The 23963-nt window shown below is 38.0% G+C and overlaps 1 protein-coding gene and 1 pseudogene across 8 annotated transcripts in view; both read left to right on the forward strand.

Moving 5' to 3' along the window:
- Nucleotides 1-23963, forward strand: part of LOC128923552 (protein rtoA-like) — a 2411103-nt gene that overhangs the window by 1445413 nt on the left and 941727 nt on the right. The gene's annotated exons all lie outside the window — the stretch shown is intronic.
- On the forward strand, nucleotides 17949-18145 carry LOC128923590 (small nucleolar RNA U3; annotated as a pseudogene).

Consider the following 23963-nt stretch of genomic DNA (forward strand, 5'->3'; position numbering starts at 1 on the left):
AAGTATTTGAACATATGTCTTTTTTTTGTATTCCACAGTATGTACAATATGCAAGTATGTATGTATATGAAAGCTTCTTTTGCTTTTTATTTTGTTTGTTTTTGCCTTAGCCCCTGCTTAGGTTAGCGAACCAGCTTGTTACTTAATAAGTACAAGGGGTATCACTGGAAAATTCTGCAAGTAATAATTACTTGACTTATGTGATTTTTTTTTTTTTGGATTTATGGTGTGTTTGAAACACGACTAAGCATATAGGCAATTAGCAGTAATGTTTTGTTTTGTGTTATAATTTTATATGAAACGAATGATCTTACTGTTATTAAAAGGTTACCGCTAACCGGTTTTGATTAACGGGCTTTTAAACTTGCAGTATATTAAAATAACTGTTAAAGCTGTATCATGTACATACATAAACGCTCAATTTAATTATTTTTGTTTTAAATATATAAATTGACTAGATACGACTCACTTCTTTTCCATCAAGGGTATTTGGTCGTATACTTAATTTTTTTTTGGTCTTGTGTGGTTTCTCCCTCGTTGCTTGTTGGTGTTGTTTCTGTTACCTCCTGTAAATCTTGTACTCTCCTGTGCCGTAGGTTGTTTTTGTTTTGTGTTTTTTCGCGACCGTGATGTTTGCCGGAGGTAAATTGATTTCGCGCCCGCTTGTTATACTCTCGAAACCTGTTGCACAGAATATCATAGTTTTGTTCACCTAACGGCTGTTTGTGTCACCAAGAAATATAAAAGTTAGATATGGGGTTATATATACATAAATGATCAGGTTGCTTTCGAAAATGGGCAAAATCGGTCCACTGCCACGCCCACAAAATGGAGGAAACCGAAAACCTATACAGTGTCATAACTAAGCCATAAATAAAGTAATGAAAATGAAATTTGGAACATAGGATCCCATTAGGGAGGGGCACAGTTGGATGTAATTTTTTTGGAAAAGTGGGCGTGACCCCGCCCCCAAATAGTTTTTTGTATATAACTCACAAACCAATAAAGCTATATAAGCCAAACTTTCTGCAGTCGTTTCTTCTAGCCATTTTCTTATACAGTCCAAAAATTAAAGAAATCGGATAATAACCACGCCCACCTACTAAGGTTAGGTTGAAAATTACTAAAAGTGGGTTAACTCCCTAACGAAAAACGTCAGAAACACCAAATTTTACATAAGAAATGGCAGAAGGAAGCTGCACTGAGATTTTTTTACAAAATGGAAAATGGGCGTGGCGTCGCCCACTTATGTGTCAAAAACCATATCTGCAGAACTATTCGACCGATTTCAATGAAATTCGGTATATAACACTTTCTTGACACCCTGATGACACGGGTGGAATATGGACGAAATCGGTTCACAACTACGTCTACTTCCCATATAACTCAATTTTGAATTCCATCTGATTCGTTCACTTTATAATGTATTCATAAGAAACCAATGAAGCTAGCGGAATAAAACTTTACACAAATACTGTGTTTGAGCTGTGACATTACTTATGGGAAAATTGTCAAAATCGGACCATTACTTTTCAAGGCCCCTGATATCGAAAATGAAGAACTCAGTGCCTAAGGTTAATTTTTCACCGAAAATATAGGTTAATCCCTCAGATATTTTAATGTAATTCATTCCCTCAGAATTTTTTTTTTATAACAGTTTCTCTCTGTACCTGAAATGGTAAAAATCGGGCGATAACTTCCCCCAGATCCCATATACCTAATTATAAGTAATATTAAATTAAGTGAGCGTATAGTCTTCGATACGTTGTATCTTGGTGGTGAAAAGGAGTGAAATCGGTTTAGGAATTACCTCAGTCCTCATATACTATTTATGATGATTTTCGTTATTCTATTGAACTTTATACCAAATATATGGGTCGACTGGTGTTATCTTTATAAAATTACATCAATAAATTGCGAGAGTATAAAATGTTCGGTTACACCCGAACTTAGCCCTTCCTTACTTGTTTTATTTTATTGTTTTCCCACTTGTATGCATATAAGTTGAACTCAACTACTTTTACTGACTACATTTCCTTTTATACAATATTTCTCTTATTTACTACAAACTTACATATGTACGAATTCTTACTTACAAGTACTTATTTCTATATATTCAATAATGCTAACCTAAGCAATAATCATATCAAACCTCAAGAAACAGCCTACATTGCGACGGCACGGCTTCCGCTCTGGTTTAGTGCCGACGGAATGTGTTGTTGTTGTTATTTTTGGAAATGAACTTTATTGAGCAACAAATAATATTGTTTATTTGCATAATATTGCTGAATTGAATTTCTGATTAAAGGTCAACGTTCTTGTTTGTACATTTTGAAAGCAACGACAACTTGTTGTTGTTATATTTTGATAGCTACTCTAGCTGTGATAACTCCCCCCTTCTTAAGCATTAGCGTCTCGTGTTATTACATCTGTCAACTGCAATGTTGACGATTTCTTTAATAGAAGATTCAGGCTATTCTACTTGGAGACATCTGATTATTTCAATAATAGTGGAATGCACACGTTCTATTGCACCATTGACTTCACTTTTCTGAGGTGGTGCTAGATAGATTTCAATTCCCAACCCCTCCAAATAGTTTAGTGTTATTGGGCTTAAAAACCTGCCCTCATCGTCCATGACTAAAGTCTTTGGTACAGTGAAATAGTGTAGAAGCTTTATCAATTTATCCCTGATATGCAATACTGATTTATTTTTTATTCTGAAAAATTTAGAGAATTTGTCAACGCACGAAATATATTTTTCGCCGGACATTTCTATAATGTCGATATGCAATATTTCTGTTGGGTACGAAGATATAGGTGTTGCCTGCAACTTGGGTTTTTGTGGATGTCGATCGTACTTATTACATCCGCAAATTTCACATGACTTAGTGTATTTTTAATCAATTTACTCATTTGTGGAAAATAGTATTTTTCCAATATCTGGTCTTTATTTTCTTTACTATTGCGATGGGCTCTTTTATGTTCCTGTTCTATTATTTTAAATTTAACATCTTCATCTGCGATATCAGTAACTACTTTTTGTGTTACCCTGATACGAAATTGTGAGAAATTTTCTTGATATACTTGCTGTAGCAATGAAATGTATTTCTCTTGGATTTTAATTCCATTTATTATGTTTGGGTTTAAAACTCTTTTCAATATTTTATTTAGGTTTTCTGTATCGTAAACTACACATTTAATGTATCTTTGGAAGCTTGGATGAGGTTCTTCATGTATAATTTCCTGCTTTCCTTCTGTAAATATACATAACTTGATTTTAAAAACGTTTAGTGGAGCTTCACAGTGAGGAATGAGTTTTGAGCTATCCTCTTCTGCGCTATGTTGTGAATTTTCGTCTGTGGATGTTAGTGTATTAATTTCTATTGGCAGCCGTGATAACGCATCGGCGACAACGTTTGTTTTTCTTGGTTTGTAAATGAGTTTATAATTATACTCTTCTATCCTTGCTTTCCACCTTTTCAACTTAGCATTGTTATTACCATTACTTAATGCAAAAGTCAGTGGCTGGTGATCAGTAAGTATTTTTATTTCTTTAGCTCCATACAAGTAAATCCTTAGTTTGTCAAGAGATCATACTATGGCGAGCATTTCTTTTTCTATTGTCGATTAATTCTCTTCGGTTGTATTTAGTGATCTAGATCTAGTTATGGGTCTGTCTTGCCCGATTGTTCCTTGTGAAGGGACTGCTCCGATTGCAGTATTGGAAGCATCTGTTGTCAGAATAAAGGGTTTATTGAAGTCTGGGAATACCAGAATTTCAGAAGACGTAAGTAGATATTTTATATCATTAAATGATTTTAAGCCTTCCTCTGTTAGTGAAATTTGTATTCGTTTTGATTGACTTGCTAAGTGGCTTGACAATTTTTGCAAAGTCTTTTATAAATCTCCTATAATACGATGCTAAACCTAGGAAACCTTTTAATTCCTTAAGGTTAGCAGGTGCAGGAATTTTTTTAATAGCGGATATTTTTTCAGGATCTGGCAAAATACCTTTGCCCTTTGCTTTTGAGAACATCATTGATCATTCTCTGAAATATGGAAGGGGCATTTTTAAGACCGAATGGCAACCTAGTAAATTCATATTTACCATTGGCTGTAGGAAAGGCTGTCTTTTCTATGTCCCTTTCCTTCATCCCGATTTGGTGGAATCCGGATGTAAGGTCGAGTGTAGTAAAATACTTACATTCGCCTAAACTAGCGAGAGTGTTGTTTATATCAGGTATTGGATAGGAATCAGGTATTGTTATTGGGTTTAGTCGTTTAAAATCAACAACTACTCCATACTTTTTTACTCCTAATGGGGTACTTTTTTACTTTTTGAATCCACAATGGGGAGTTGTACGGACTCTTTGAAGGCCTTATTACACCATTGTTTAGAAGTTCTGTTATTTGTTTTTCTACTTCGCCCCGTAGGTTGGTTGGGTAAGGATATGATTTTGTATAGATCGGTTCTTCGCTTGTTGTTCTAATTTCTGCTAATACAGTTGTGTCGATTGTCCCACTGTCGGAGACTGGTCCGAAAAGTTCCGCATATTTATTTACCATTTCCTTAACATCATGTTCATAGGGGTTATCTTGAATATTATTTATTTGTTTAGATATTTTGTTTTAGTGACAGTACCACATCCTTGAGAGTTATCGTGCCATTTTTTCTATTTATGACTGCTCCCAATTCTTTGAGGGTATCATCGCCAATGATGCCATCAAAGGTTTTTAAATTAGGTAATATAAAGAAAAAGGGGGGTTTCTCATCCGAGGCTCGGTGTTTGTTTTCATTGGGGAGATTTTTTTTTATGTGGTGGGTCCCAAGCCCTACGCACAACCGCATAAGCGGGCTTCGCCTTCTCACTTTAGCTCGCCTCCAAACGGATGTCTGTTAGCTACCCAGGGGATACTTGGTCTAAAACCGGAAGTCGTGAGCTGCTTGAGTCATATGCAAAAGAATCGTTCCTGGCCACTCCCAAGTGAATGGCAATCAGAAACTTTCCTCACTTGCGTGAACTTCTACATATGACCCCATCCCCCATCATGGGTCTGGTGGTGAATGAGGACAATGGGTCTGGTGGTGAATGAGGACAAGACGAAATATCTCCTGTCATCAAACAAACAGTCAGCGCACTCGCGTCTTGGCTCCCACGTCACTTTTGACAGTCATAACTTTGAAGTTGTAGATAATTTCGTTTATCTGGGAACCAGCATTAACAACACCAACAATGTCAGCCTTGAAATCCAACGCAGAATTACTCTTGCCAACAGGTGCTACTTTGGACTGAGTAGGCAATTGAAAAGTAAAGTCCTCTCTCGACGAACCAAAATCAAACTCTATAAGTCGCTCATTATTCCCGTCCTGATGTATGGCGCTGAAGCGTGGACGATGACAACATCCGATGAGACGACTCTTGGGGTTTTCGAGAGAAAGGTTTTGCGCAAGATTTATGGTCCTCTAAACATTGGCAACGGCGAATACCGCAGACGATGGAACGATGAGCTGTACGATTTATACGACGACATTGACATAGTTCAGCGAATAAAAAGACAGCGGCTACGCTGGCTAGGTCATGTTGTACGGATGGAAGAAAACACTCCAGCTCTGAAAGTAATCGATGCAGTACCCGCTGGAAGAAGCCTTGGTGTTTCCAGTTGGCGCCAAAAAGCAAAACGGAGGAATGAGTGGCGCGCTCTGGTGGATTCGGCTATAATCGCTTAAAGCGGTTCCTACGCCATATATATATATATATATATAATATAAAGAAATCAAAATTATTTGTAATACCTATACTTCCGAAGAATGGTCCACATAGTTTATGGATTATATTTACTTGACCTGCGGCTGAGTGAACTTTAAAAGGACACTTAAGTTTCTTTGAATTTTGTGAAAGTTTTTCGGAGACAAAGTTTTTATTAGCTCCCGTATCTATAAGGAACTTAACGATATCCCCGTTTTTTTAAAGTTAGTTCTAAAAAGGGTAGGCTAGACAGGCGTCTGTCATAAAATTTATTTCCTCGGCTTCTGTTTGAACGTTAAATAATTTTTGGGTTTTCCTAGGAATATTTGAAGAATACTTTGATGGCCTTACTATAGGCGTATTGTTCGGTCGATTCATATAGTTTATTCGTCGTGAATGTATTGAAGGTGTCCTCTATCGGCACTGGTGGTTTAGGATTGGTTGGTCTGGGTGGTGGCGGAGCTTGATTTTGGAAATTTTTATTATAGATTAAATTTTTTTCGGCAGGGTTTAATACCCTTGGTACAAATATTGGTTTTTGATTAATTTGATGTTTTTGAATTTGATTGGAGTAACCTCCATTCTTTGCGTAGATTGAATAATTCCTTAAGTTAATGTTTTGAATTTCCAGGCAGGAAGCGTATGCTTCGGGTAGGTTCCTGGGCCTTTGAATGACTAGGGTTTCCAGTAGAACCCTATTTGTTGCTTTGGAATGATCCTGACTCTTTATTTTGTTTATTATCAGTGATAATTGATGATTGACTATTGCGTATAATTGTTCTATGCTGAAGTGTTTTTGGGATAAGGTTCCTAGTTCTAGAGTCCTAAGGTCGCGTTTATCTGCATAGTGAAGTGATAAACAGTTTTTGATTGTTCCCCAATCATCATTGAATATGTTATATGAGATTAAGGCCGTATCCGCTGTAAGATGGCTCTATACAGTGGCTTTGTTCTGACTACTTCGTAGTCTTGCAAAACAGATTCGACGTTGTGGATCCAGGATATGAATTGAATCGGATCTCCTTCGAATGTTGGGAGGTTCTTCACGCTGTCAGGTAATCTGCTAATTTCTATTAGGTCTGACTCAGTTAAGTGAATATAGTTATTAGAAACTTTCGTTGTGGGGATTTATTCTGCTTTCTAATTGATTTATCCTATTGCTCAATATTTTGGACTGTTCAATCTGTGCATTAACAGCACCTGTTAGGTGTATAATGGCTTCCTGAATTTGTGCCATTTCTGAGGTTTACTATGGTTTTATAACAATTTTTATTTGACTAATTATTTTTATTGGGGCCCGAAATATGGTTGTCTGTAGTACCAGATTCCAGCATAAAAAAATTCATCAAGCAACGTGGCTGTCCCCTGATTGAAACACGCGCAACCAAATCGATCACGTTGTGATAGACGGAAGACATGTCTCCAGTGTTTTAGACGTGCGTACGCTCCGAGGACCAAACATTGACTCGGACCATTATCTAGTAGCAGCAAAGATACGCACTCGCCTCTGTGCAGCAAAGAACGCCCGTCAACAAACACAAGGAAGGTTCGCCGTCGAAAAGCTGCAATCACAACCGACAGCCGAACGATTTTCTACTCGACTTGCACTCCTGCTCTCTGAGAGCACTCATCAGCATCTCGATATAAGGGAGCTGTGGAACGGCATCTCAAACTCATTGCATACCGCTGCAGCCGAAACAATTGGTCTACGGCAACGCCAAAAAACCAGTTGGTACGATGAGAATTGTCGTTCCGCAGTGGAGAGAAAACAGACTGCCTACCTCGCAACGTTGCGATCGACCACAACACGTTCGGGGTGGGATAGATATCGAGAACTGAAGAGGGAAGCGAGACGCATTTGCAGACGTAAAAAGAAAGAGGCCGAAATGCGTGAGTATGAAAAGCTTGAAAAGCTGGCCGACATGGGTAATGCTCGAAAATTTTATGAAAAGATGAGGCGATTAACAGAAGGTTTCAAGACCGGAGCATTATCATGTAGGGACCGAGAAGGTAATCTGGTAGCGGATGTCCAGAGCACACTGGGATTATGGAGGGAACACTTCTCCGACCTGCTCAATGGCAGTGAAAGTACAACACCAGGAGATGGCGAACCCGATTCCCCAATCGATGACGATGGAATAGATGTTCCATTACCCGACCATGAAGAAATTCGAATAGCAATTACCCGCTTGAAGAACAACAAAGCGGCGGGGGCCGATGGATTACCGGCCGAGCTATTCAAATACGGCGGCGAAGAACTGATAAGATGCATGCATCAGCTTCTTTGTAGAATATGGTCGGAAGAAAGCATGCCTGACGATTGGAATCTTAGTGTGCTCTGCCCAATCCATAAGAAGGGAGACCCCACAATCTGCGCCAACTACCGTGGTATAAGTCTCCTCAATATCGCATATAAGGTTTTGTCGAGCGTATTGTGTGAAAGACTAAAGCCCACCGTCAACGAACTGATTGGACCTTATCAGTGTGGCTTTAGACCTGGAAAATCCACAATGGACCAGATATTCACCATGCGCCAAATCTTGGAAAAGACCCGAGAGAGAAGAATCGATACTCACCATCTTTTTATCGATTTTAAAGCTGCCTTCGATAGCACGAAAAGGAGCTGCCTTTATGCCGCGATGTCTGAATTTGGTATCCCTGCAAAACTAATACGGCTATGTAAGCTGACGTTGAGCAACACCAAAAGCTCCGTCAGGATCGGGAAGGACCTCTCCGAGCCGTTCGATACCAAACGAGGCTTCAGACAGGGTGACTCACTATCGTGCGACTTCTTCAATCTATTGCTGGAAAAAATAATACGAGCTGCAGAACTAAATAGAGAGGGTACAATCTTCTACAAGAGTGTACAGCTCCTGGCGTATGCCGATGATATTGATATCATCGGAAGCAACAACCGCGCCGTTTGTTCTGCGTTTTCCAGACTAGATAAAGAAGCGAAGCGTATGGGTCTGGTGGTGAATGAGGACAAGACGAAATATCTCCTGTCATCAAACAAACAGTCGGCGCACTCGCGTCTTGGCTCCCACGTCACTGTTGACAGTCATAACTTTGAAGTTGTAGATAATTTCGTTTATCTGGGAACCAGCATTAACAACACCAACAATGTCAGCCTTGAAATCCAACGCAGAATCACTCTTGCCAACAGGTGCTACTTTGGACTGAGTAGGCAATTGAAAAGTAAAGTCCTCTCTCGACGAACCAAAATCAAACTCTATAAGTCGCTCATTATTCCCGTCCTGATGTATGGCGCTGAAGCGTGGACGATGACAACATCCGATGAGACGACTCTTGGGGTTTTCGAGAGAAAGGTTTTGCGCAAGATTTTTGGTCCTCTAAACATTGGCAACGGCGAATACCGCAGGCGATGGAACGATGAGCTGTACGATTTATACGACGACATTGACATAGTTCAGCGAATAAAAAGACAGCGGCTACGCTGGCTAGGTCATGTTGTACGGATGGAAGAAAACACTCCAGCTCTGAAAGTATTCGATGCAGTACCCGCTGGAGGAAGCCGCGGAAGAGGACGACCTCCACTCCGGTGGAAAGACCAAGTGCAAAGTGACCTGGCTTCACTTGGTGTTTCCAATTGGCGCCAAAAAGCAAAAAGGAGGAATGAGTGGCGCGCTCTGGTGGATTCGGCTATAATCGCTTAAAGCGGTTCCTATGCCAAATATATATATATATAATTATTTTTATTGCTTTAGCAATTTTTAACAAATTTTTATATGTCAGATAGTTATAAGTTTTACATACACTTAAAAGTTTATTTTTCCGACTATATTTATTGCTATTAACAATTTTTTAAACAATTTTATATATCGGGTACTTATAAATTTTATATAAGCTTAAAATTAACTTTCAGGAGTATCAGCTTCTGCATTCTCTTCGGACGGTCCACGTGATCCTTTCTGAAGCGTTAGTCCTCTACTGGGGGGTGGATTATGTCACTTTAGGCGTTGATTTGGCGGCGTTTTTGTTTTGGTTGCTCACTTTATAAGTACTGTGATTTGATTTGTCACACACTTAATAGTTTGCTTTTACTGTTAAAACGATTTTTCACTTTATGTCTATAAGCAATAATTTTTTGCACAGAATTTTATACACCATCGAAAAAGCACAATCACTTGCATTTGATTTGTAAAAAACTCGCACTATTCAACAACAATTTATATGTTTTTATAAAGTTTATATTCTTTAGTGAATTTTCTTCGCTTTTTTAACTTGCAAAACGTACAGTAGGCAATTCCAAGTTTTAAAGTTCTCGGGCGCCAGTTAATGGTTGTCGCCGTGTAAATAATCACGCACTGCTTAGAATGGTAAAGTTGAACTCAACTACTTTATTGACTACATTTCTTTTTATACAATACTAGCGTTACCCGGCGCGCTTCTCTACGCAAAAAATTGATTGCTTAAAAGATTTGATTTCTTAACACAATAATGAAAAAGAAAAGCAATGTTCAATTTAATACAATTGTATACACTACATTTTTTGTTTTATTTTGTGGTGCATAAATAAACACATTTTTCGTGGCTCCAACTCTCGAACATGCAACGTACAGTTGACCGTGAGAAAAGCAAGCTTCCTCTAAATTAACTCCACACACCTGGAGCGTTTGCCCTTGGGCTTTGTTGACGGTCATAGCAAAAGATAGCCGAACAGAAAATTGAAGACGTTTAAATTCGAATGGCATGTCCGTTGGTATTAATGGGATGCGCGGTATTAGTACAATTTCACCTTTTACTTTGCCAGTGAGAATTGTTGCTTGAATTAAATTTGGCATCAATTTCTTCACTGAAAGTCTCGTCCCATTACAAAGTTTCGGTGCATTAAGATTTCGAAAAAGTATAATCGATGAACCAATTTTTAAATTCAAATTATGCGGTGGCATGCCTGGTGGTTCCAAAGAATTTAAAAATTCAACCGGATAATTGACTGCGTCTTCATCATTCATAGCAGTATCAATGGATTTATACGTTTCCGAATTACCTGGCAATTTTTCCTGAATGTGGAAATTGATTTCATTGACATTTACATTTGTTGGTGCTAAAATTGCACGTTCTCGTAACCAATCATGGTTAATAATTTTGAGCAATATTTGGAAAAACGCGATCAATGAGTTCTTCTTTTGATGATACAATTATTGAAAAATTATTCGGTAACGTGATAAACCCATTTTGATCACTTGCCATTTTCCATCGCCAATCTTCAGCAATTGCTTTGAAAACTCACGTGCTGAAGAATCATATTGAGCATTTGTACGTGTGCCCACAAAAATGAACTTTTCAAACATGCATTAATTTCATCAGCTGTTGTTGATCTCGGAATAACAGGCAACGTTTGACGAAAATCACCAGATAACAATATTAATGCACCGCCAAACAGCTGTAAACTCCGTCTCAAATCTTGTAATGTTCGATTTAAGGCTTCCAAAGATTTTTTATGGGCCATTGGACATTCGTCCCATAAAATAATGGATGTTTGTTGCAAGACTATAGCCATTCCAGAACTCCTTGAAATATTGCATGTTGGTGTTTCAATTGCTTGCATGTTCAATGGCAATTTCAAGGCGGAATGTGCTGTGCGGCCGCCATCAAGTAATGTAGCTGCAATTCCGGAAGAAGCAAGTGCCAATGCGATTTTTTGTTCCGACCGAATCGTTGCCAGTATTAATGAAATCAAAAATGTTTTTCCAGTGCCGCCAGGTGCATCCAAAAAATACAATCCACCAGTGTTGTCATTGACAGCTTGCATCACTGTGTCATATACATATTTTTGTTGATCATTTAATTGTGGAGTATACGTTTGTACGAACGCACGCAATTCATTACGATCGAATTGCAGTTCGCGTTGCAATTCTCGTTCAAATAAATCATGCATTGGACGATTTGGTGGAGTCAATCCTAATTACCCTAATGCCTTATTTGCTATCGTAAGGCACAAATCTTCGATCATTATCAAGGCTTCATTATACATTTCCAATGTCAGCAGCAATGCAGGATCATTGGGTCGATGGTTTGATGTGGAATTTTGGCCGATATGAAAGTATCAATCATATCAGGGGTTATTTTGTTTACGCACCAAATCAAAATATGTGCGTGAGGTAAGCCTCTTTTTTGCCACTCTATGGTATACATAAAGCACCGCACTTCTCCAAATACACGGAGTTTGACAATCAGATCCATTAATTTTTTCAATTTTTGTTGGAATACACGGGCAGTTATGTCATGCCGATATTTTGGCACCTGACCATCAAGTAAACAATCAGACACATCGACCCACTTCGGGTTGCCCGTAAATGTTATGAATAGATCCGATCGTCCATAATTTCGTACATATGTCATCACATCTTGCGTATATTCATGCATATGACGTCGGCTACCAACATATGATGATGGTAAAATTGTTAAACGGCCGATATCATTCACATTTACATCATTGATTATTGCGTCACGCAAATGTATCTATTCCTCTGATCTTAATCGGGCTTGATTGTAACGGATGAAATTTAATCGCTCACTTTCAATTGTGGCGTACATATCGACGATATATTGATGCGAAAGTTGATTGCATCGCAAAATAAAATTTGTTTCTTGAGGGCGAATCATCAATCGGTACGAATAAAAATTCATCGCACTGACTTTTTTTGTTGATTATTGACCTGTATTGCAAAAATTAATTAGCGAATGAAAATGATTTATAAATCATATTTAGCACATTCATGTAAATTGCGGGAATTCCCGTCATTCATGTTTCCTTCAATAAAACAATTGCGGGAACTCCCGCGCTATTTGAATAGGGCTTTTCTACCTTCAAAAATGGTTCACTTCTTATCACTGCACATTTTTAGTGTTGGTAAAGTCGTGAACTACCATCCCTGACAGGCCAACCGCAATTCAAACAAATTTAATTTGGGGAATCCCCATTCAAAGTTAACGTGCCAGTCATTTGTGGTTTGTTGAGGGGAAGTTTCAATAAAACGAAATGCGGGAAATCCCGACAAAAGTGCATAGGAAATTTATGTGGTAATGGCGGGAATTCCCTAATTTGTTCAGACTATTTAAAAAAAATAACCTGTAGAAAAAAAGCGGGAATTCCCGCTCTTCAAATTTGTATGAAAAAATTAAGTGATTATCTGGCAGCCACCCGCTAAATTCAAATGAACGCGAACGTGTTAAACAAAATAAAATGTATATGTACCAGTTGTTGGATTTATCATTGGTATGTTGATGTGATAGCCATCGTCCCCTCTCCAAAACAAAATGGGGTATTGCAATGCATCATAACAGCGATGGAGTTCTGAAATACGTTGTAAATTCTCATTTCTACGATACAAAACAATGTCTCGTGACTGAAACTGTTCGCCAACCACAACAATGGCTACTTCATCAATCGTTGGTGCATTGAATCGTCTGGTGTGCTCCCCAATTGGTGTTTTATCGGCTTTTATTATGATTTTGTGGCCATCGGAGGGCATCCGTTCGAGTGCCACTTTAAACAATTTCACCAATTCATTGTGTTGATGAAAAAATGTTTGCAATTCATTCACGATTGATCTTCTCGTATTCGTCGAAATTGCACAGCGCTTATTTCATTCACGATTCTCACCATCAATGAAATATATTTGCAAAAATGTATGATCACCATCTGGTAATGGTAGCAAAGACCCAGCTCTATGGTATATTTGACATTGAATCTGTAACGGTCGAGAAATATATATAGATGATAACGGATCTTAATTTCTAAAAACATCGAACACAGGGACGGCACATAAATTAAAAATGATATTGCTAATTCCACACGAAGAAATCACCTTATACGTCGGCATAAATCCATCTTTCATAATATTTGTAGCTCCAAAAGATGTCATTTGAAAGCATGAATTGTATTTTTGAATATTTAAGAGGAAATGCTTTGACGTTGGCGAATTACCAAAAACCAATGAATGCAAAGGTTCTGCCGGAAGTTCTAGCACCGGTAATTTGACTTTCCCACCAGCACAACACATTCCAGGCGTTTCGTTTATGAATTTAAATGCTTTGCAATGTATACATTCTATATTCATCTGGCCAATGTAGGCATACATGCTGTAATCAATGGTGGCATCGTAATTGAAAGCCGCGTGTTCCATTTGACGTATATCATAAACGGGCGTACGCCCACGACGGTTTCTTGGTGCTTCACTATTATCCAAATGAGTTCTCCGTCTGTGTCGTTGTGTTTCCATTTCATTTCGTTGAACACGATCTTCTTCACTTTGTGATCTTCGATTTAACGCTGTAGCATTTGATTGACGTGAACGTCTGCCAATGTTTGGTCGTCTTGAACGTGACATTCTTTCAGTACAGTGTATGACTAATTGAACGTAAAAGCAATACATTGAAAATTATTTCTAGAAAAAATTATACATTTAATTCAAACTTCAATGTGTGTGCGTGGAAATATGAACTCACATACACTCACACTGGACATAACCTCAATTGTGCAAATAAAGAAAACACTCAAAAAATGGCTGCACCGATTCCAAACAAATTTCACACAAACCACCTCCTTATAGGTAGGAACGAACTCTAAAATTTTTGTGTCAATCGATTCGGCGGTTCTTGAGTTATAAGATTACCAAGGAAAGGTAACTTCTTTTTATATATATAGATTTCTCTTATTTACTATAATCTTACATATGTACGAATTCTTACTTACTAGTACTTATTTCTATATATTCAATAATGCTAACCTAAGCAATAATCATAGCAAACCTCAAGAAATAGCCTACATTGCGACGGCACGGCTTCCGCTCTGGTTTAGTGCCGACGGAATGTGTTGTTGTTGTTATTTTTGGAAATGAACTTTATTGAGCAACAAATGATATTGTTTATTTGCATAATATTGCTGAATTGAATTTCTGATTAAAGTTCAACGTTCTTGTTTGTTTTTTTTGAAAGCAACGACAACTTGTTGTTGTTATATTTTGATAGCTACTCTAGCTGTGATAACTTATGTAGATATCTTGTGCAACTGTATGTAATATGTTGTATGTTTTTTCATGTTTAGGTTCACTCACTTCACTTTGGATAGCACGTTTATGTAATTTATGATTTGGTTTTTTTTTTTCGAAGACACTTTTTTAGGTTCACTCACTTCTCTTTGGTAAGCTTGGATTGCACGAGTATGTAATTTTCTTTTGTTTTTTTTTTTTTCGAACATACTCCTTATTATATTTATGTAATTATGGAGGATGGAGTCATATGTAGAAGTTCACGTAAGTGAGGAAAGTTTCTGACTTGCATTCACTTGGGAGTGGGCAGGAACGACCACTGCAAACGTTTAAAGGACTACGAAATAAGGGCATGCACCTGGAATGTCCGGACCCTTAATTGGGAAGGTGCCTCTGCCCAGCTGGTTGATGTCCTCGTAAGAGTAAAGGCTGACATCACCGCAATCCAAGAAATGCGATGGACGGGACAAGGACGGAAGAAGGTGGGTCCTTGTGACATCTACTACAGCGGCCATATAAAGGAGCACAAATTCGGTGTGGGATTCGTGGTGGGAGAGAGACTCCGTCGTCGAGTCCTGGCATTCACTCCGGTGGATGAACGTCTAGCCACAATCCGCATCAAAGCGAGGTTCTTCAACATATCGCTGATTTGCGCCCACGCCCCGACGGAAGAGAAGGACGAAGTGATCAAAGATACCTTCTATGAGCGCCTAGAACGTACCTATGAGCGCTGCCCCCGCCACGATGTCAAAATCGTGCTTGGCGATTTCAACGCTAGGGTGGGTAAAGAAGGTGTCTTTGGCACAACAGTCGGAAAATTCAGCCTCCATGGCGAAACATCACCAAACGGTCTGAGGCTGATCGACTTCGCCGGGGCCCGAAATATGGTCGTCTGTAGTACTAGATTCCAGCATAAGAAAATCCATCAAGCTACTTGGTTGTCCCCGGATCGAATCACTCGCAACCAGATCGATCATGTTGTGATAGATGGACGACATGTCTCCAGTGTTTTTGATGTGCGTACGCTTCGTGGTCCCAACATCGACTCGGACCACTATCTTGTAGCAGCTAAGATACGCACCCGCCTCTGTGTAGAAAAGCGTACACGTCAACAAACACAAGGAAGGTTCGACATCGAGAAACTGCAATCACAACCGACAGCCGAACGATTTTCTACTCGACTTGCACTCCTGCTCTCTGAGAGCACTCATCAGCATCTCGGTATAAGGGAGCTGTGGGACGGCATATCAAACTCCTTACGTACAGCTGCAACCGAAACCATTGGTTTTCGGAAAAGTCAAAAAAACAGCTGGTTTGATGAGGATTGTCGTCTCGCAGTGGAGAGAAAACAGACTGCCTACCTCGCAATGTTGCGATCGACCGCAACACGAGCGGGATGGGAAAGATACCGAGAGCTGAAGAGGGAAGCGAGACGCATTTGCAGACAAAAAAAGAAAGAGGCCGAAATGCGTGAGTATGAAGAGCTTGACAAGCTGGCCGACAGGGGTAATGCTCGAAAATTTTACGAAAAGATCCGGCGACTAACTGAAGGTTTCAAGACCGGAGTGCACTCCTGTAGGACCCCCAGAGGTGATCTAGTTATCTAGGAAGCGAAACGTATGGGTCTGGTGGTGAACGAGGACAAGACGAAATATCTCCTGTCGTCAAACAAACAGTCAGCGTATTCGCGTCTTGGCTCCCACGTCACTGTTGACAGTCATAACTTTGAAGTTGTAGATAATTTCGTCTACCTGGGAACCAGCATTAACAGCAATAACAATGTCAGCCTGGAAATCCAACGCAGAATCACTCTTGCCAACAGGTGCTACTATGGACTAAGTAGGCAATTGAAAAGTAAAGTCCTCTCTCGACGAACAAAAACCAAACTCTACAAGTCTCTCATCATTCCCGTCCTACTTTACGGTGCAGAAGCGTGGACGATGTCAACATCCGATGAGACGGCACTAGGAGTTTTCGAGAGAAAGGTTTTGCGGAAGATTTATGGTCCCTTAAGAATTGGCAACGGCGAATACCGCAGAGGATGGAACGATGAGCTGTATGTGTTATTCGACGACATAGACATAGTTCAGCGAATAAAAAAACAGCGGCTACGCTGGCTAGGACATGTTGTTCGAATGGATGAAGGTGCTCCAGCTCTGAAAGTATTCGATGCAGTACCCGCTGGTGGAAGCAGAGGAAGATGGGGACCTCCACTCCGATGAAAGGACCAGGTGGAGAGGGACCTGGCTTCGCTTGGAATAACCAATTGGCGCCAAACTGCCAGAAGGAGAGATGCGTGGCGCGCTGTTTTGGACTCGGCTATAACCGCGTAAGCGGTGTCTACGCCAGTCAAGAAGAAGAAGAAGAATTATGCATGTAATATAAATTGTTTTTTTTTGTTATAACTGTTTCAAATAACTTATACGTACATTTACTTTTTTATGTATATAATATTATACACGTGTTTTAACTTGTAACGTATTATGTCACTTTTAGACTATATAAAATTTTTACCATAAATGCCTTTCAAGAAGGCTTGAAGGACCATAAATACTTACTTTGCCTGCCAACGAGTTCTTCTGCTTTAAATAATAGTTCGACAGACCTTTGATTTTTTAAAAAGTAAGTTAATTTTTAATTCAATTAGTTTCTGGTTTATACGTTGTTTATATACTTTGAATTTTGGTTTACATTTTACTTTAATTTACAATTTCACTTTAATCCACTTTTCTAATTCGGGACGGAAATCTCGATGAAAAAAGGGGCGTTTTCTTCGCGTGAGGATCCTTTTAAAGTTTGTTGCGTGGTGAATATGCGTGGGTGGTGTGATGTGTTTGATGATTGTATTGTGGATTTAGTTGGTGGATGGTATAGTGAGTATGGTAGAATAGACTGTAGGGATGCCACATGATCACTTGTTCTAACTCATGTGAACAGAGAGAGTGAATGAGAGTAAAACAGAGAACTTAAAGCACTTGCCATGCTTATGCTATTTGAGCAATTCTTGTTTTTGTACAACAATGTTTAAATTTTTGGTTGGTGGCATATTCACATGTGTACGCATATGTATGATTGTATGCTTGCGCGTTATTTTTCTTTCGTTTCTGTTTCATTTCTTAGAATACTCAACTATTTTGTGTGACTTTTTGTTGAAATACTCTGCGTTGGCCGTTGAAAAGTTAAGACTATACTTCACAGGATCATTTCTGTTGTCAGTCTTCATTTATTTTCTTTGCAAATCGAAAGTATTAGCACCCGCGATGAGTAGGTATATCGCTTAATCTGAGAGCGTGAGGTTTATGAACTTCATTTCTAATATTGTCTTGTGGCATATTATAAATGATGTTTCTTCGATGATCGCTCGATTCTTCGATGAGCCTCCTGTATCCGTACCAAATTTTGATTTCGTTGTAAGATTTCAACGAAATGAAACAAGAAATTCAGGCGTTGCTATTTATCACAATGAGCAAGACAAATGTCATATTCTCACTCCTCATTTAGATATAAATGCTCCGTACCAGAGAACGGCGAACTATCAGCCCATTCGGCTCAAGCGCTCAAAATGGCATTCGTGAATATATTCGCTACTGAGCTAAATTCTTGCTTGCTGAGTTTATTCACGCTCGTGTTGAAACAGCTCTACACAGGCGTTCGCTCATTCGGCTCAACAATGATCGTGTTGAATGAAAACAAGCACACAAAAGAGCAAACTCAACGGGTATGAGCAAACTCAACACATATGAATAAACTCACTGTGCTTGAATAAATGCGCAACCAGCAGCGCTACTGGTTTTGTAAAATCTGTTGGCACACACACATTCATATATACATATATATATGTACATATATAATTGTATATGTATACCAAAGAACTGCAAAACTCAGCTCATACGCAAAAGTTTCTATTCACTTCCAATCATTGAGCGAAAGTGAGCTAAAAATTTCGTGAAGTGAGCGAACGTGAGCTAAACATTTCGTGAAGTGAGCAAACGTGAGCAAAGCATTTCGGACCGAAGGCCCACATTGTACGCGAATGAGCGGTTCGGCAACATGAGCTGATTTTTACTCAACGCTGTGCTTCGCTCAGTGATTGGAATTGAATAGAAACTTTTGCGTATGAGCTGATTCAAGGAAAAAGTGAGTTTTGCAGTTCTCTGCTCCGTACGCGAGTGATGTTGATGTGACGATATCAACATCAACAATAATTGGCGATTTGTGTGCGGTAGAATGCAAAATGAACCCTAGAGATAATCATAATAGAAAAAATTTAAATTAATTGCCATTTATATATCACCAAATTCATCGATGAGAGATATAAAATTGTTCATCGGTAAAGCTTTATTACCGTTGTCAACTGCAGGTTCGCAAGCTTTTGCAGAAATTATCGGAGAACCAGTAGAGTATAGCGAACAACCGGTAGTCCTTGCGGGAGATTTCAATGTAAATTTCTCATTGCCAGAAGCTGCACCATTACTGACATTCCTCAGAGAGAAATTTTCATTGGAAATGATCAATGGAAGAAATGATCCTACGACAAAAGGAGGTACGACATATCGTATTTTAGTTATCATAATCCAATTGTAAATATTATAGATATCAATCGTCAGAACCCAGAAATGATAATTGATTTGAACTTTGCTTTATAAATGTGCATAATAAATTTATAAAATGCGAATTTAAGAAAGTGTTGGTCACTCCACCATATTTTTATCCTTTCCCTCTCGCTAGTTTTCTTTCATACAAAATGATATGCATTTCTTGGAATATCACTAAGAAGTATAACTTATTTTATAATTTATAGCATAAACATATTTAATTCCTTTTCATTTTAACATCCAACTAAGTTATGTGTTTTTTCCGGCATAATCGAGTAGAGAGGCTCGCATCTAAGAGGAGATTTCTCGCATCCACATGTTCATTCAGCCTTTTGTAGTGGGCTTCTGCCTGAATCGTTATTTCTTCGGCGACTGTATTAGCCTTAGGTCTCGATGAATATCAGCATTTTTGCAGTACCAAGGAGCATTTACAATGCCTCTTAGCACTTTGTTTTGAAAACATTGTATAATATTAATACTACTAGCAGACCCAGCCACACGTTTTTGTGGCTAAGATATACATTTAATTAAGTTGGTCCAATCTTGGTTTCGGCGACGATATTGATTACTCGAGATTATTGATTTATGTTACGCAGCATGATGACAACTCACACTACTTTTAATTGCAAAGTGAGTGATAGTACATGCAATTTTAAATAGTTTGAGATAATTAACTACGTCATTAAGATCATCGATATCTTTGTTTTTTACCACCAATATAGGTCATTCAATCAGTCATTTATGGTTATCATACTGAGGTTTCATGTCAGGAAAAATTCTCCTTCGAGTCAATGAAGTGACAGAAATCTTTTGGAAATGTTTTTAATCCATCGAGGTGTCAACTGCGACCCTACCATTTCCAACTGCTTCTACAATCACAATTTGTTAGTTGCTAATTGGCGATTCTTTATGTGTCGCCACAAATTAAATGATTTTAGGCATGTGATTAGTCCGTCAGTAACAGTTGATCCAGGAATAATTTGAAGAGTTTGGCGTAAATCACCTGCTAACAGAATCCTGGCTCCACGAAAAACGTTCATCGACAATCAAGATCCTTTAAAGTCCTGTGCAGTACCTTCAGCGACTTGTTGAATATTTGGAAAATCTTCGTTATAGCGCTATTTTTTGCGATTTTGCCCCTATTCCCATTAGCCTTGGTGGTGAAAATGAGTGAAATTGGTTCTGGAATTACATTAGCCCTCATATACTATATATGATGATTTCCTATTGGACTTTATGCTGAATATATGTATAGATCAAATTGTGTGTTATCTTAATAAAATTACATCAATAAATTACGAGAGTATAAAATATTCGGTTGGACCAGAACTTAGACTTTCCTTTTTTGTTACAAATTGTTTTGGGCTATCGACACAACCTTATACAATTGAAAAGTAACAAAAATATTTTAACAAGGCAACAATGACAACCTTCAAAATATTATTTTTTTGTTTTCTCATTTTAGATTTTTCTTGTCAACTCGAATAAAATTCTGTTATTATTATCTTCCTCGCAATTTTTCCATTTTACTCCCTCTTAAATCTTTTCCTGGCCTTCCACGAATATTTCAGACTAAAATTAGCCAGATCGGTTTGTCCGTTCTCGACTTTTTGCGAGACTAACGAACAGCAATTAATTTATATATATGTATATAACTTGTATAATTGAATCATGATATACAATCACAGACTACATTGAGTTTGTTGGCGCTTATTTTCATTTTCATCATGATATACATTTTTTTGTTTATTTAGTTTTTTATTTATCAAATTAATGTTGTGATTGATAATTTTTTTGTTTTTCAGTTTTGTTTTCATTTTTATGAAAAGAAAGCCTACTCAGATATTTTGAACAATAAATTTGTGTTTTATATGGAATGTCAGTTGCATTTTTTATACCACAGTTTATTCACGTTCTTTGATGGTAATTGTAAGTCTCTTGTATACAGAATGTACAAAAGTGGACCTAAAATACTTCCCTGTGGAACTCCTGCTTTAATTTCTTTTAGTTTTGAGAATTCATTCTCTTGTTTTACACGGCAAAATCTCAAGGTGATTTACGATTCCAGAAGAGCAAAATACTCAATCGGAAGACATGATTTTAGGCGTTCGTGCCATACCTTGTCGAACGCCTGCGCAACGTCAAGGAATACGGCTGAGCATACGTTTCCCTCCTCCAAGAATATTTCGGATGTTATTCTATGAATTTGTTCTATTGTTGAATGCTTGTTTCTGAAGCCGAACTGATGCGATGGTATTAATTGCTTCTCATCGATTATGGATTTTAATCTTTTATAGACTAACTTTTCAAAAAGTTTTGAGATTTGTGGAAGTAGTGAAATGGGTCTATATGACGAGACTATATGAGAATCCTTTCCTGGTTTAGGAACCATAACAACTTTGGCAATTTTCCAAAGACTTGGAAAATGTGTCAGACGGATTGAAGTATTGAAAAGATAGGCGAGCTTCAGTAAACTTCTGTATGGTAATTTCTTTAACACTTCAGCTGTAATTAGGTCAAATCCAGCTGCTTTCTTATCCTTAAGATTTTTAATCTCTCTTTTAAGTTCACAAATGGTGATTGCTGGTATTGTTGTATGATATGGTTGAATATTATCGAGGAACGCGATTTCACTACTCTCATTTGGACGAAAGGTTTCAGCTAGGTGTTTTGCAAAAGCATTAGCTTTACCACAATCAATTTTTAATGGTGCAATGTGGTTTGTTGGGCGTTTAAGATACTCGGTGCTTTTCCAGAGTGAGTAATCATATTTTTTGTCAGCGGATAGTTGAGATAAATAGTTATAAATTGACTCATACTTAATATGAGCGATTTCTCGTTTTAATGCATATGTTGCCTTATTTAGGTTGATTTTTATTTCTTTAGGGTAATTTGAACCTATAATTTTTCGCTTTATCTCCGGAGTACTATTCCTTGCTGTTTGTTGGATTTCTTTTGTAAATGTGTCAACTTCTAACTCTAGCTGTTCAATTGTTGTGATTTGTGGAACTTAAAATATAGATCTCTTTTAATAACTGTTTCACTTAGAGTTAAATATAGCCGGGAGCGATCGGAGCTTAGTTATAAAAAAGTCTATTACATTTTTTTGGTATTTTGTTGGTATCCGTTGGAGTTCCGGTCGATAGAAACTCACACCCCGTTTCTTGAGCTGCCTGGAATAAATCTCGCCCTTTAGCTGTCGTTAGGCGCGATCGTCTTCCATAATAAATTTGTGTGGTTGTGTATTGAAAAGCTCTATATATTCCTCAACGAAGATTTTGTACCTCGGCGGGCAATATATATAGTACATATACATTATGGTTTTTATTTATTTAAAAACTACTTTTATTTACATTGGCTTGTGACAGTTTGGGATTAGTGGAGTTATATGACCAACTTAACTTAAAATAAACGAACTATTTGCAAATTAATAATTCCAGTCTTTTATTTCATTGTAATAAGGAAAATCGTACATATTTAGTTATAAACAAGTAAGGAAAGGCTAATTTCGGGTGCACCCGAACATTTTATACTCTCGCAATTTATTGAAGAAATTTTATTAAGATAACAAGCAAATTTACCCATAAATTCGGCATAAAGTCCAATAGAAAAACGAAAAAAATGAGGGCTGAGGTAATTCCTGAACCGATTTCATTCATTTTCACCAGCAAGGTACACTATATTCAAGACTATTTTTGGAACAGAGACATACTATTAGAAGAAAACAATTTCCTCTGAATTACATTAAATTATCTGAGAGATTTACCCATATTTTCGGTTAAAATTTACCATTAGTCGCTGAGTTCAACATTTCGATATCCGTGGCCTTGAAAAGTCATGGTCCGATTTTGACAATTTTTTGACAACAGTATTCATGTAAACTTTTATTTCGCTTTCTTCAGGAAAGTAGTCGTGGTTGTGAACCGATTTCGCTCATTTTCTGTCCGTGTTATCGGGGTGTCAATAAAATATTATATATCGAATTTCATTAAAATCTGTCGAGTAGTTCCTGAGATATGGTTTTTGACCCATAAGTGGGCGATGCCACGCCCATTTTTAATTTTGTAAAAAGATCTGAGTGCTGCATCCTTCTGTTATAATTTCTGTGAAATTTAGTGTTTCTGACGCTTTTCGTTAGTGAGTTAACGCACTTTTAGTAATTTTCAACCTAACCTTTGTATGGGAGGTGGGTGTGGTTATTATCCGATTTCAACTATTTTCATGGTGTGTGGTGGGGTATGTAAGAGAATCGACTGCAGAAAGTTTGGTTTATATGGCTAAATTGGTTTGCCAGATATATACAAAAAAACTCCCACTCCCCCAAAAAAATTACACCCAAATATATCCCTTCCTAGTGCGATCCTTATTCCAAATTTTACTTTTATAACTTCGTTTATGGCTTATTTATGACACTTTATGTGTTTTTGATTTTCGCCATTTTGTAGGCGTGGCAATGGTCCGATTTCGCCCATTTTCGAAAGCAACCCTCTGTCGGTCCCAAAGAATATTTGTGTGAAGTTTCGTCAAGATATCTTAATTTTTACTCAATACATACGGACAGACATCCGGATTTCAAATCTACTCGTCACCCTGATCACTTT

The sequence above is a fragment of the Zeugodacus cucurbitae genome, chromosome Y (assembly GCF_028554725.1).
Source record: "Zeugodacus cucurbitae isolate PBARC_wt_2022May chromosome Y, idZeuCucr1.2, whole genome shotgun sequence".
Taxonomy (NCBI): domain Eukaryota; kingdom Metazoa; phylum Arthropoda; class Insecta; order Diptera; family Tephritidae; genus Zeugodacus; species Zeugodacus cucurbitae.